Source organism: Canis lupus, chromosome 1 (genome assembly GCF_048164855.1).
Source record: "Canis lupus baileyi chromosome 1, mCanLup2.hap1, whole genome shotgun sequence".
Classification (NCBI taxonomy): Eukaryota; Metazoa; Chordata; class Mammalia; order Carnivora; family Canidae; genus Canis; species Canis lupus.
In genome coordinates, this window is record NC_132838.1 from 92149906 (window position 1) to 92164805 (window position 14900).

Below are 14900 nucleotides of genomic sequence, written 5' to 3' on the forward strand. Positions count from 1 at the left end.
TCCAGATATTTGAGGAAAATATAATTTGATTCTTTTCTCCACCAACTTCCCATCCCAAATGGGACCTCGTTTCTAGAACATAATTCTATATTAGAAAGGCTCCTTTTTTTTTTTTTTAAGATTTTATTTATTCACGAGAGACAGGGCAGCCCCAGTCGCAGCGGTTTAGCGCCGCCTGCAGCCCGGGGCATGATCCTGGAGACCCGGGATCGAGTCCCACATCGGGCTCCCTGCATGGAGCCCGCTTCTCCCTCTGCCTGTGTCTCTGCCTCTCTCTCTGTATGCCTCTATAAATAAATAAAATTAAAAAAAAAGGAATGTATTCACAAAAGACACACAGAGACGCAGAGACAGAGGGAGAAGCAGGTTCCTCGCAGGGAGCATAATGTGGGATTTGAACCCAGGATCACGTCCTGAGCCAAAGGTAGATGCTCAACTGCTGAGCCACCCAGGAGTCCCAAGGCTCCTGGTTTGAAGTGAATAAACACCCATAGGGCCTATCTCCCTCCATAAACCCATACAGGTAAGGGTCAGAGATATCTCTTCCCATTAAGTAGAAATTTTCCTTGTCACAAATTAGAATCCTCCCCTGTGTCTGTAGATTTATCAGCAAACTTGGTCACAATGGTCTTATTAATGGTGATTGGGAACAATAGGTTATTCCTTCCTGCTACAAAGGCTGCTCAAATTGGTTCAAAATGACAAACCTGTTAAAATGAACCTTCCTTAGGCCAATACTGTGTCTCAGAAAAAAGTGTAAGGGGAAGGTTTGGAGTGGGATGGAACCGACATTTCTATGCTTTAAAGGGAATATTCAGCAGCATGTGGCTTCACCACCTTATTCATAAACAATACCCAGAAGAAATACTGACCTGAAATGCATGGAGTCTTTGTTCACTTTTACCCGAAGAGTTGAATATCAATTATTCAATTAAACTTTTATTATTTAGTGAAAATAACACAAATGCACAGAATCATTCAGGGAGTATATGTGTGCTCAATACCATACCCTCCTCTCCATGCCTCCTTTCCATCAGCGATGGAGGAAGCTTCCATTTATTTCAAGAATACAAATTTAGATCATTGATCAATAAATGCTAATATCATACACATAATGCATTGATTGGGCTTTGCAGTTCTGAAAACAATAAATCACCAAGAGCTGACACAGTGATTATTTTAAACAAGATCCAGAAATATATTTATTTAAATTGGTTGCTGACCACACACCTCCACTGTCTTCTTGGTACTGGACAAAACACACAGGAAACTTCTCTCTCAACATTTGCCCCCCAAATAATTCGCATGCTTGCAAAAATAAAAAAAAAAAAATCCCTCACCTAACCAGACATTTTCTGAGAAACACATGCAATCTTTTTAACTCAAGGCAACATTCATATTTGTTATACATTTTTCAGCTCCTCTGAAGACTTCAATAAAGCACGAACCCATGTGCCTCACTCAGTTGGACCGACTTAAAGGAATATGAGGCAAGAATCATCCACATGTAGAGTTAAACAATGTAATTTTCCAAGTATACACCCGCTGGGAGAATCAATAACCTCTTCTCAAACTAGCAAATTGGTTTCAAGTATTTGGTTCACTGGTTCCATCCAACAACCACAAATAAGAGGCCACCTCCCAAATGAAAGAGAAGGGGTTATAAATCCTGGTAAATTTGTTCTCATCAGAATTCCTGTGCTTTTCTACCGCAGAGATGGTATTTGCAAAACTCTTTGGAAAGAACACTGGGTTTAATTTCAGGCAATCCTCTTTGTTGGGATTTTAACAAAAAAGCTTTTGCAGAGTACTCTATCTCATTTCATGAAAACTCATGCCATGTAGTTGTTTAGATAATTTGGTATTCTCTGGATTTTAGATTTTTTTTTTTAACATTACAGCCAGATTATTCTTTCTAAAAGAAAACTCATATTCCCTAGAAAGTTTTAGGTGAAGTAGCTGGCCCTTCTATGGAATGATGAGCTCTGAGAATATTAGTCAGAAAACCTGGTCCTATGTTCATGTCCCATATTCTCAGGCAAGGAATCTGTGTTTCCTTTTTTCCTCCCTTCCTGTCTTCTCATTCCCTGAGCACCATCGACTTTCCTCTTCAGTCATCAATATCTAGCGTCACTTCCACAAATCGACTTCACTCTCCTGCTCTCTGAGGGCTTCTGTAACAATCTTTCTGCCTTTAGACTAAACTCCTTTCCTTTTCTTCCCCTCAGGATAGAATGCTCATGCAGAAATTCTAGCCCAAAGTACACCACTTCTTCTTCTACTTTTACTTCTCCTTCTCCTTCTCTCTCTCTCTCTCTCTCTAAGTAGGCTCCACACTCAACATGGGGCTTGAACTCACAAGAGTGGCATGCTCTACTGACTAAGCCAGTCAGGCACTCCACCAAAGTATGACTACTTCTATGTTCTAGAAAGGTCTTTGTCTAGCAGGGTAATTGTGTCTTCTGCTTAAATGCACACACTTTTAAAGAGACATATGCAAAGGGAAATGAAAAGGGACCTACCCTAGCCAGTCCTAGCAATTATTCCCTTGAATAGTCCCCAAAGCTGCTCTCCATTCCCATCTGCCCAGTCCCATGCTCACCATCAGAATGACTGACTTTACAACATATCTCTCAGAGCATCTTTGCTCCACTGGTAATTAGAGTCCTCTCTCCTTCATACTGCTTGTATCCCCTCAAGACACAAGATGCTTAGGAGATGTCAGGACTTAAAACTATTGTTTTAGAGACACTATGGGTCAAAGGGGACTTTGCAGGCTGGCCTAAGAATCCTACTAACATTAATTATATTTTATCTACTGATAACCTTACACCCCTACTTATAAAAGGATTTTAGCATTATTAATAATGTTGTTCATTATGAGCCTGGTATTTAAGAGAAACCATGAGTTATGAACAACTGAACTATAAAACCAATCTTTGAAAAATAGTATTGAGAAAATTGGAGGCTACTTTTTTTGGGGAGGTGGTGGGTTTGCATGATTTTTTCTTTCCTTTATCTTTTCACATATTTATTAATTCATTAAATATTTGTTGATCAACTTCTTAGGGGCTGGGACTAAAACAACAGTCTGAAGCAGAGATTTCCTGCACCCATGGAGCTTACAGCCCTACAGAGTAGAAAGACAACTGAACAAGGAGAAAAGGGAAAGGAAAACTGCATACCTAGGATATGTGGTAGAAAGAATGGGTGTGCAGTGCTCTGCTAGAATTAACTGGTCCAGTCAGAGAAGCCAAGGAGAACGGGGCAGAGTGGCAGAAAAGAAGGGTCCAGTAGAGGAAACAAGATGTGCAAAGGCCCCATAGTGGAGGAAGCTTGGTGGGGCAAGGAAATGAAAAGAAGGCCACACAGAAGCATGGGCAGGGAGAGGAGTGGGAGCAGATGAGGCTGAAAGCTGGACAGTGGCTGGGCCTTACACGGCTTTATGGGCCAGAGTAAAAGAAAGCCTCTGCAAGTCTTACCTGGAAGAGGTGACACATTGGGCATGGTTAGACGACCACTCTGGTCACAGTGCGGAGAAACACTGGTGGCTTGCAGGAGTCCACTTACAGAGGTCATTGCAGGGGTCCTCATGAGAAATAAGGGCCACTCAGAGTGGACAGAGACAGGCTGAAGAGATTGTTAGGTGGGAAAACAGGCAGATTTGGTAATGGGTTGGATGGCTGGATAGGATGGTTGAAGTTGAGGAAGCACAGAACCATGACTCTGGTTCCCTGTGTATTTTATTTTAACTATTTGATCCTTTGTTTTTATCATTGACTCTTGTCTATGATTTTAGGCACGTACTCTTTTTCTCTATTTGTGCTCATACTTCACCTTGAAGGAAAAATCCCCTACTCCTTCAAAAAACTAACAACGCACAATGCCCCCTGCACATTATTCTACCGAGCCCCTTAAACCCCTTTTGAATACAATTTGTGATAGTTTGGGTTTATAGGTATGGTTTTTTTTTTTTTTTGGGGGGGGGGGGTCAGTTGATAGGTTTTCAACTAAATTTGGTCTCTCTTCCTTATCTAATTTTTCCACATAGTAGGATTTCCTTCACTGAAATGAGAAATCTGAAATTTTGATATAGTGGGGGAATATTTTTTTAGTCACCAAAAATTGAAACTGACCTGCACCAACTTTAACCCAAAAAGAGATTTAGAGAATAGCACAAGAGTGTCTCAAGAAACCAAATGGGGAATGGAACCGAGATTAGAGGTGGGCTGAATCTCTCTAGAATTTCTCTCCATATTCCATTTGCTCTTCTCTATACAATGGCCTCAGTCTGCGTTTGGAAGTCTAGATTTCTCCAACCTTTAATCTATAGGATGGCTCTGTAGCAGCCCCTGTATTTACATGCTCTGGGTTTAGCCACAGAGACTGACTCTCAGTCTTCCAGTGTCTCAACTCTAAATCTCAAGGATGGGAATTTAGCCAGCTTTGGTCAGGTGTTTGACCCTGGTCAATGAACTATGGCTGTGGGTGGGTGGGTGGGTGCAGGAATTCAGGGAAAAAACAGCCAATGCCAATTCTGAGTTCCCAGAGAAGGGAGAATTGTTATGGACTTGGCAGACACCCCATATAGAGGAGGGAAACAATAGCTCTTTTGCTTCAGAAACATGTATTAAGCACCAACTATGTTCCATGGTCAGTCTAGGCCCATGAATACAAAAATAGGTGCACCACCACATTCCACCTTTAAGCAGCATAACAACATCCAGCCCCGCCTGTGAACACCTTGACCTCTATTTATACAGGGTCATTTACCTATAGTATGTACCTAAAAATTCACAGTGAACTACATAGAACCAACATGCATGGTAATCATAATGTGGATTCAACATTCAGCTCTCATCTTGCACAATATCAACACATTTGCAGACAAGGCAGCAGAGATTCAAAACTTTATTTTCAGTTGCTGACAGATGCCAGAAAATGAGCAGTAAATAAAATACACAACTCATACTACAGATAACTGTGGCAGTTCTATTTGCCATCATTCATCCATCTTCACAGTAAAAGGTATCCATCTGTAGGTTCACTGGTAGATAAAAACGTCCACCGAAGATTACAACATGTCAGTCAAGTTGCCAGAGAGGCCCAGGCAGCAAGAGTAGACAGCCCATTGACTCTGAGGCAGAAGATCTGGAGTCTGGACACACACACCAGCTGGGTGCCTGGAGGAGGGTCATGCACCTGTAAGGTGAGGCTCACACCTACCTCCCAGTATCAGTGTCAGGAAGCAGGAATAAAAAGGAAGAATATGAAGGTAGAAAATGATGCTCTGAGAAGACGGTCTAGATATCTTACAAGCAAGAGTGTGGAAGTGGGAACCCACAGGGACCACTGGGAGATTGGGACACCAAACTGAAAGACAGGAGGGTCTGGGTAGATGTCACCGTAGAGGTAAGGCTGACATTTCAGATGGGTTCCCTCTGTCTTGGACTGACAAATGGGAGGCAGGGCAGCAAGGGATAGCAGGAAGAGATAGAAACAGGAAAAGCCAGGCTGCATGAAGATTCCTATTCCTTCCAGATCTACAGCTGGATGAACAGACAGCTGCCCTGCAGGCTTTAAGCTTCGGGGACTCCCCGACAGGAGACATGCCCTCGCCTTGTGGATTTAGTTGTGCCTAATCTTTCCTTCGCAAACAAATCAGAAAAAGCAGCTACCTAGTTATTGTAGTAACTGTCACCTACAAAAAGAAAAGGGGAGTATGATTTCCTCTTCAGATTCCTAATCCAGTACAATTTTCCTTCCATCCTATTGCCTCTTAAGCCTTCTTTTTATGTTTTCTTTTTATGGTAAGCTTAAATTCAGATTAGCGGCTTCTCTAGAAAGCTCTCATCTCTTCAATTTCTCCTATCTTTGTTCTCTACCAGATTTTATTTTTGCATTTTCAGATTTTACTAAATCTCCATTCATTTGTATGAGCATTGCTGTCCATTTAAACTGCTACAGGCCTGTTAGCTTTATCTAGACTATAGGCATTTTAAATCAATGGTAGTATTTTTGAGTTTCCTGTTGTTGTCTCCATATGATGCCAAGTGTACAACAATTGATATTAAGCTTTTAATTTAATAAGTAATTTAAAAATCATGAAAAAAAATTCTTATTTTCAGAATTCATTCCCCCTTTATTGAGAATATGCATTCTCAATGGTAGAGATAATGCTCCAGACAAGTAAAATTGGTCCTCAGGGAGCAAAAAAAATCTTGGATGTCACAGTGGCATGTGGCCCTCAACCCCTCAACCTGATCAGACTTCACAGATACACAGCATAGCTGTAGTACTAAAATGCCATGGTGGGAGGCAGTAATTAGGTAAGAGAAATGTCTAATAAGACACTTTAGTAGGAAAATAATGAAAATAATTTTTTCAAAGTTGAGGAGAATGATTTAGAACTAACCTGGTTGCATAGCACATTAGTTTGCAGAAGAGTTAAATACAGTCTTTCATTTGATCTCCACAAACATCAGGTGAATTGGGCGCTATTAATCTCTTTTCCAGACATGTTAATTGATCAGAGATTACTTCCTGATTGTGTGATTTTGTTGGCAAATGTCCCCCTCCATCTATGATAGTACAGCACATTCTTTTAAAGCGGGTTTCTTAACCTCAGCATTGCTGACATATGAGGAAGGATAATTCTTGGTTATGGGGGCTGTCCTGTACACTGTAGGATGTGGAGCAGCACCCCTGGCCTCTGTCCAGTAGATGCCAGCAGCATCCCCTCCACTACCACCTATATCAGGTAGGACAACCAGAAATGTCTCCAGACATTGCCAAACGTCCCCTGAGAAATGAGGTGGGGAAAATCATTCCCGGCTGAGGATCACTGATTTAAAGCCTACTTATGGGGCAGCCTGGGTGGCTTCGTAGTTTAGTGTCTGCCTTCAGCCTAGGGCGTGATCCTGGAGACCCGGGATTGAGTCCCACATTGGGCTCCCTGCATGGAGCCTGCTTCTCCCTTTGCCTGTGTCTCTGCCTCTGCCTCTCTCTCTGTCTCCCATGAATAAATAAATAAAATCTTAAAAAGAAATAAATAAAGCCTACTTATGAAGACAGACTACCATCTACTAATTTTTAAAATTCATTTGTAGTTTCATGATAGCTAATAGTTATTGAGCTTCACTAGTTAACTAGGCACTTCCTATATTTTGGCTCATTTAATGTTCCCAACAACTCCATGGGGTAAAAACCTGGGTCTAAGCATTAACTACCATGTCTGTTTCAGAGCCAAAATGCCCTCAGCCATTCTCAGTTCTGTATTACCTCCCCTCTGTTGTCCTATTTTATAGACAGACATCATTTTCTTGCAGGTGTGTTTTTTAATTGATTCATTTAATATGTTCAAAATGAAATCCTACTAAAAAGATGTCCAACATAAGGATGGATATGTTAATACATGAATTTTTTGAAGTTATAACCCTATGCTTAGAATATCCCATTGTTGTACAAGGTTATGTACATTTTAGTCATACTTAAACACACACACACACACACGCACAGGAAAAGAATGGAAATAAACCGGTTATCTTAGTAGGATTTATCAATGGGAAGATAACAAATATTTCTAATTTTTGTCTTTTTGCTTATCTATATTTTTTACCTTTTCTATAATAAGTACATTTAAAAATTACACAAGTGATCTTTTTTTAAAAAAAAGATGATTTGATTTGGGCACCTGGTTGGCTTAGTTGATCCCATGATCTCAGGGTCATGGGATCAAGCCCCATGTCAGACTCTGCCAAACTTGGGATTCTCTCTCTCTTTCCCTGTCTCTCCCTGGCCCCTCTGTCCCTTCCCTCATTTGTGCTGTGTGCTCTTGTGCACACTGTATTTATATATATACATAAATAAAATCTTTTTTAAAAAAGATGATTTGATCAGTTAAGTGTATAAAGATAAGAGTTTAGGGGGTAGAAAAAAATTTTATGTTACACGCAGTCCCTAAATTCAAACTACTTACACACTAACAAAAATGGAATACTATGTCCACAGATAATCAGAGATGAGACCAGCGGTTCTCAAAACAAATTCTCTAATAAGACTAATGACCTTTTCCAAATTTTCAAGAATAATTAAATTCAGAGAGATAATTTAAAGTTCTTTGCCTTTATATTTTCCCTAAATATTAAGTATCTGCCTGTTTCCAGTTAGACTACAAAAAGGCAAAATATGAACAAATGAATGGACAGCAAATAAATATTTGGGGCAGAATTTAGATAGAGTGGCTGAAAGTACTTATTTTTGTGATATAGGTCGTCACACTCATATTTTTTCATGGACTTCCAAATACACTGACAGCTAAATAGAGATGAACTAGATCAAATTCCAAGGTGGGCCCTGAACCTGATTTTCCTTTAAAAACTCTATCAACTGGCTTGTTATAGGAGCCCATTATGGTACCAATAGATTTAATAATGAATGAATGAATACAATGGACCAAGTGTTAAGTATCTGAAGAAGAATAAGGAAAACAAGTGACATGAGAATTAAGAGAGAGAGAGAGAGAGATGCCAGTCTGAGCCAGTGAGGCAGACTGGCTAGTTGTTCACCAAACAATTGCTCTTTTTTTTCTCCTGGCACATAGTTAGATATTTCCCGGCATGCTTTGCACTTAAGGGTGGAAGTATGATTGATTCACTTCCAAGAGAATGTGGAAGAGGGCAGGAAACCACTCTTAGATTGGGCCAAAAAACCCCCCAGCTGAGGGAAGAGGATTCTGAAGACCTGGAGGTAGATAGAGCTACAAGAGAGAAGCAGCCTGAGTTCTTCAAACTTTTTCTGAGGGAGAACTGCCCAATCAGGAACACTGAATTGCATTGTTAAGGTGCAAGAAAAAGTCTCTGGGATTGGAGAGCTGTTATGTTACTTAGCTACCCTGACTGATACATTTGATTCAACTTGAAACCATCCAAATGCTCAGAACCAACCTGACACTTTTTTGGAATAAAAGCTTTTCAGATACATTGTTTCATAAAATCCCTAATACTGCCATTACTATTTTGCCTGTAGGGACAACAGTACTCCATTATTAGGATACAGGTAGGTATATGAGTAAAATACCTATGGTCACATCTGAACTAAGATACGAACAAAAAACTTCCCACAAACCAAATGTGCTTACAAAGGTCTTCATTTTCAGGCACTTTAACTACTACTACAAAAGGCATGCTTGTTTTCACCATGGGCAGGACATACATAAACATTAGCATTGAAAATACGACAAGAACAAAAATTCATCTGTGATAAAATATGGATGGTGGATGTCCGGCAGACATGAGGTATTTATCTTGGATCCTATCCCATCCTATCCATGCCATCCCATTTCCAGTCAATGTTTACTGAGTACCCACTATGTGTGAGACACTGTGCTTGCCCCTGGAGACATAAAAGCAGAAGGGGTGGCCACTGTATTCAGGAAACAGCCTGTTCAGGACACAAGTGTGCACACAATCTATCTATAGTATAAAACACATACTCCTAGTCTATTCAAACAGGACACAGTGGGAACATTGAAGAGTCAGTGCTTGCCTCTGCCTAGGATGATTTCACATAGACAGTGATCCTTACATATCCCAAATCTACCCTTGAAGTAACAGCTTCTTGACTCTTCTCCAGTTGTACATAAATTAACAGCTTTGACTGAATACTAGCTGATTACCCAGATATGAAAATATAATAAAAAATTTGGAGATCTCCTTATCATCAAGAATTTGAGAACATACACCTATTTATATGTATTCATAGTCAACATCTGCTAATGCTACGTAATACTAGAAAAATTAAGAAGTAATGGAATATTAAGTTTGAGAAAAATATAAATTTACTATATTTCTCCCTGTAGTCAACAAATGTGTTGGGGGAGCTACTTTGAAACTATGAAAATAATCCCTTTGTTCTTCAAAGTTTTGCCCTCTTTTCTGGCATCCATTGGTGGTCCATCAGCAACAATGAGTACTGTGGGGGTTACCTGGGAGGGGGTGGCGATTCTCTATGTTCTTCATTCTTTTCACATTTATTAGAGTTCTACCGCAAAGAAGAACTGTCACTTTGCCTCCATATATAGTCCATCCTCATTATTCACAGATTATGAATTTCAGAATTCACCTTCGGGCTAAAATTTATATTCACAGCACTTTCTTGGTCACTCATGGACACGTGCAGAGCAGTGAAATATCTGAAGCACCTGAAACACATACTCCCCACTGAGGTCCAACAAGGCAACACTCTGGCTCCTTATGTCAGCTCTTGTGCTACAAACAAGTATCCTTTGCTCCATTGATTTAGTGCCACATTTTTCACATTTCTGTTGGCAATTTCACTGTTTAAAATGTCCCCCAAGCACAGTGCTGACATGCTGTCTAGTGTTCTTAACTGCAAGAATGGTGCGATGTGCCTTGCAGAGAAAACGTGTGTGTTAGATGAGCTTCATTCAGGCAGGAGTTACAGTGCTGTGGGCTGTGAGCTCAATGTTAATGAATCAAACAAATAAAGAGAGTCTTTAAACAGAAATAAAAATAAAACCAGGTTATGTATGGATCAACTGATAAAAAAAGGTTTTTGACCCAAGGCTTACAGGAACCTAAACCTGTATTTCCCCTAGGAGCAATGGTTCAGTATGAGCTAATTGAGGTTCACACAGTTGACTCTATAGAGCATAACTACTGCAAATAACAAGAATTGATTGTGTCTAATTTATCAGTTATTTATGTCACTATTAACTCATGGATATTATTTTATGGGTTATAATCCAATATTATTGTTATCTATTTTGGTGCTCAAATTGTTCCACCTTGGCAACTGGGAGAGTAACTTTATAGTGTAAAAGTGTAATAACAGTCTTGACCAGGTGATCAATACCAACATCACCAATAATAATATTGACATTGATGGACTGGCATCACACATGCTGTGATCTGATGCACTGAGAAGGATGAGGAACCATTTCTGTGGTGTTTCTTGATGGGGACGCATGACTTCAGTCCAATGACAAGATTCCAGACAGGCCTGAATTGAGTGACATGGAGTAAAATACATTAACCAGTATTCTCTGGGCTGTCAAGGTGACAGAAGGCAAGGAAAAACTGAGGAACTGTTGCAGGCTACAGGAGATAAGAGAAAAATGACAGCTAAATGCAATATGGGATCCTGAATTGGATCTTGGCAACAACAGCAACAGCAAAAGGATGTGAGTTGGAAATTTCCAAGTAAAGTTCAAATGGAGTCTTTAGTTCATGGTACTATACCAACATTAACTTCCTGGTTACAATAATTATATTGCAGTATATAAAATGTTAATTGTGGGGTATACCAGAGCAGGTCTATATAGAAACTCTCTGTACTATTCTTACAATTTTTCTGTAAGTCTAAAAGTAGTTCAAAATTTTGCTCATTGAATCATCTTGCATATCCTTAGTTGCAGAAGTTGTGGGAGAGTGGAGGCAACTCAATTTTAGATACTATGGATATAGGGAAGTGTTCACTTTTCCAGGCTTTTCTAAGTCCAAGACCTTTGGGGAATGGTGAATAAATAAATACCTCCTACCCTAAGTGATTATAGAAGCTTTGGTTGTACCCAGGCAGGAGACTTCCCTTTCAGCTGTTGACCTTGGACAAGCCATAAACTCAGTTTTCTCATCCATAGAAGGAAGAAGCTGAAATGAGTCATCTTACTTTATATCTCATATATGTTACAGCATAATGTCTTATTGTTCTAAATTAATCTTGTTATTCAGCCCTTGAAATCAAGTAGCGCAAAAATACCCTTCAGGATGCTTATTTCTCCTGCTTAGTAATAAGCAGTGGTGCTGACATTTTATAGGAAACCCAGGAATTAAATGGCAGTAGTTTTGAGGAATTCTGCAGCAGTGCCCCCTGAAGCTCATTTATAAAAGAGATACAGTTGACATGCTCACACACAATATAAATACATCTAAAGAACCAAGACAGTGCAGCCCTTTAAACTATGTCTCTCAATGATTATGAGGAAAAGCAGATTATAAATTTGCACATGCATAATGATTTCAGATAACATTTTCCATACAAAGATTTTTAGATGGAAAGGTAGAACTACTTTTTTAAAATTTTATTTATTTATGAGAGACACAGAGACAGAGACAGAGAGAGAGGCAGAGACATAGGCAGAGGGAGAAGCAGGCTCCCTGTAAAGAGCCCTATGCGGCACTCAATCCCAAATCCCGGGGTCATGCCCTGAGCTGAAGGCAGATGCTCAACTGCTGAGCCACCCAGGCGTCCCAAGAACTTCTAATTATACTCTGGTAGAGTATTATTTCAGAAGACATAAATCACCAGTAGAAGAAAAATGCACACTGTCTACTGATAAAATATCACAGAACAGCAAAATTTTATATACCTTGAATCCACCCCCTTTAATTAGAGAAATCATAATTCTATCAGATGTTGCTAGGTTGGTGAGAACTTCAACTTCTGCCAATTTCATGATTAATACCACTGGAGAAATATCAGAAGAGTGAAATGAGAGAGAAAGTGATGAATCTGGTATTCACGGTGCTGGTCACTTTGCCGGGGTGGCAATAGGAGTGAGTGGAGAAGTTGAATGTGAATCCTTGGCATGTTAATGAGATGAATTTCTTTTTCTCCTTTTCTCACATGATAAATTCATTAGTTCATTCAGAAGAGTGAGAAATGAGGAAAATGACAAGAATGGAGTTCAGCTTACAGCATTTTGCAGGGGTAATATTCCCCACCCTGTTTTATAGAAGGCAAAATAGTACTCTGATAAGAAATTAAAATGTATGTATTTTGAACCATCATTAATACACATTTAATTACTTTTTCAAAGACAATAACTCATCAGGTTTTTAAAAGTTGATCCTTTGATCACTAATAAATTTATTTTTTTCTTTTTAGAAAGAGAGCACATGCAGGGAGGGGAGGGGCAGAGGGAGAAGGAGAGAGAATCTTAAGTGGGCTCCATGCTCAGTGGCAGAGCCTGATTGGGGGGGGGGGGGGACAGACTTGATCTCACCGCCTGGAGATCATGATCTAAGCCTAAATCAAGAGTCAGACACTTAACCTTCTGAGCCACCAAGGTGCCCCAATAAATTCAATTTATATAATGAAATCTAATATCAACAGAGCAGAATGGTAACCAGAATAGCATAGCATTAATATCATGGGCTCCTGTCTGCTTGTTACCTCCCTTATTTACTTGGTCAAGTAATTTCATCCTCTGGGCCCTATTTCTTCATCTTTTTTTAAAAATTTTTTTATTTATTTATGATAGTCACAGAGAGAGAGAGAGAGAGAGAGAGAGGCAGAGACACAGGCAGAGGGAGAAGCTGGCTCCATGCACTGGGAGCCTGATGTGGGATTCGATCCCGGGTCTCCAGGATCACGCCCTGGGCCAAAGGCAGGTGCTAAACCGCTGCGCCACCCAGGGATCCCCTATTTCTTCATCTTTAACATGAGAATGATATGTTATACTTCACAGAGTTGTCATGAAGATTAAATGAAATAAAGTGCATAAAATGTTTAGTGTAGTATCTAATACATGTCAAAGACTCTATAAACTACAGATGAAGACAGAAAAGAAACACAGCAAAGTATTAAGTGTTTGCCCTGGGTGATAGGATTATGGGTGATTATCTTTTCCTTTATTTAGTGTTATTTTGCCAAATTTCCTAAAATGGACAAGTATTTCTTCTATAATTGGGAAACATGTCATTTAAAAACCTAAGTAAGAACTAGAAATTCACATAAACATTCCTTTACATTCTTTTCCATAATACACTATGTACTAATGTCTGACTCAGGAAAAAGGATGGGTAGGAGAGCTCAAATGCACTTGATCCAAGTTAGGCTGGGTCTGCAAGGAATCTTCAAGAACAACAATGAAAAATGATCAGATCAATGGAGAAAGGTGGAGAACAGAGGAGGGAGACCTCCAGGCAGTGGCAGATCTTGAAGAAATAGAGACACAGGAGGGAAGAAGTAAGGGAAGAGGCATTGATGAAATTCTCACAGACCAGAGTTTGCCAACTAAGCATCAGAAGAAAGGACCAGACAGTCAGTGTGGAGCATTATGTCAAGAACTATCCACAGGAATTTTCTTAAAATTATTGAATATATGAAAGAGAATCTACAATTGGAGGTTACTGTGGTGAATGGATCTTACCACGCCTCTCAGTCACCATTCTTAATGGCTCTTTCCCAGTCCTGCTCACAGGTTCATCATTATCCCTACTTCATTTTGAAATTTTCCGAAGAGATTTCTGACAGCAATAAGGATCCAATCAACAGATTAGACAAGATACTTTCTTTTTTTTAAGATTTATTTATTTATTTATTTATTCATTCATTCATTCATTCATTCAGTCAGTCAGTCAGAGAGAGTGAGAGAGAGAGAGAGGCAGAGACACAGGCAGAGGGAGAAGCAGGCTCCATGCAGGAAGCCGGACGCGGGACTCGATACCGGGTCTCCAGGATCACACCCCGGGCTGCAGGCGGCGCTAAACCGCTGCACCACCAGGGCTGCCTGACAAGATACTTTCTATTCACATTTCTTCCTACTCTTAATTAAATATCCAGTTTATTCTTTACGACTGCTATTCTTGGTGTCACCTATACAATTGCAAAACTAACCTCTCCTGGAAAGAACTGCCAACAACCTCACATAACCCCCCAGATAGACTAGAGAGCAACCTTCGCTATACTTTTCTCTTATTTTTTTAAAAAGATTTTTATTTATTTATAAATAGAGACACAGACAGAGGCACAGACATAGGCAGGCTCCCCACAGGGAGCCTGATTCAGAACTCCATCCCAGGACCCCAGGATCATGACCTGAGCCAAAGGCAGATGCTCAACCACTGAGCCACCCAGGTGCCCCCAGATTTCTCTCT

At 39.9% G+C, this 14900-nt stretch overlaps 1 long non-coding RNA gene across 2 annotated transcripts in view; it reads right to left on the minus strand.

Annotated features, from left to right (window-relative positions):
- Positions 1-14900, minus strand: part of LOC140640365 (uncharacterized) — a 150604-nt gene that overhangs the window by 87172 nt on the left and 48532 nt on the right. The gene's annotated exons all lie outside the window — the stretch shown is intronic.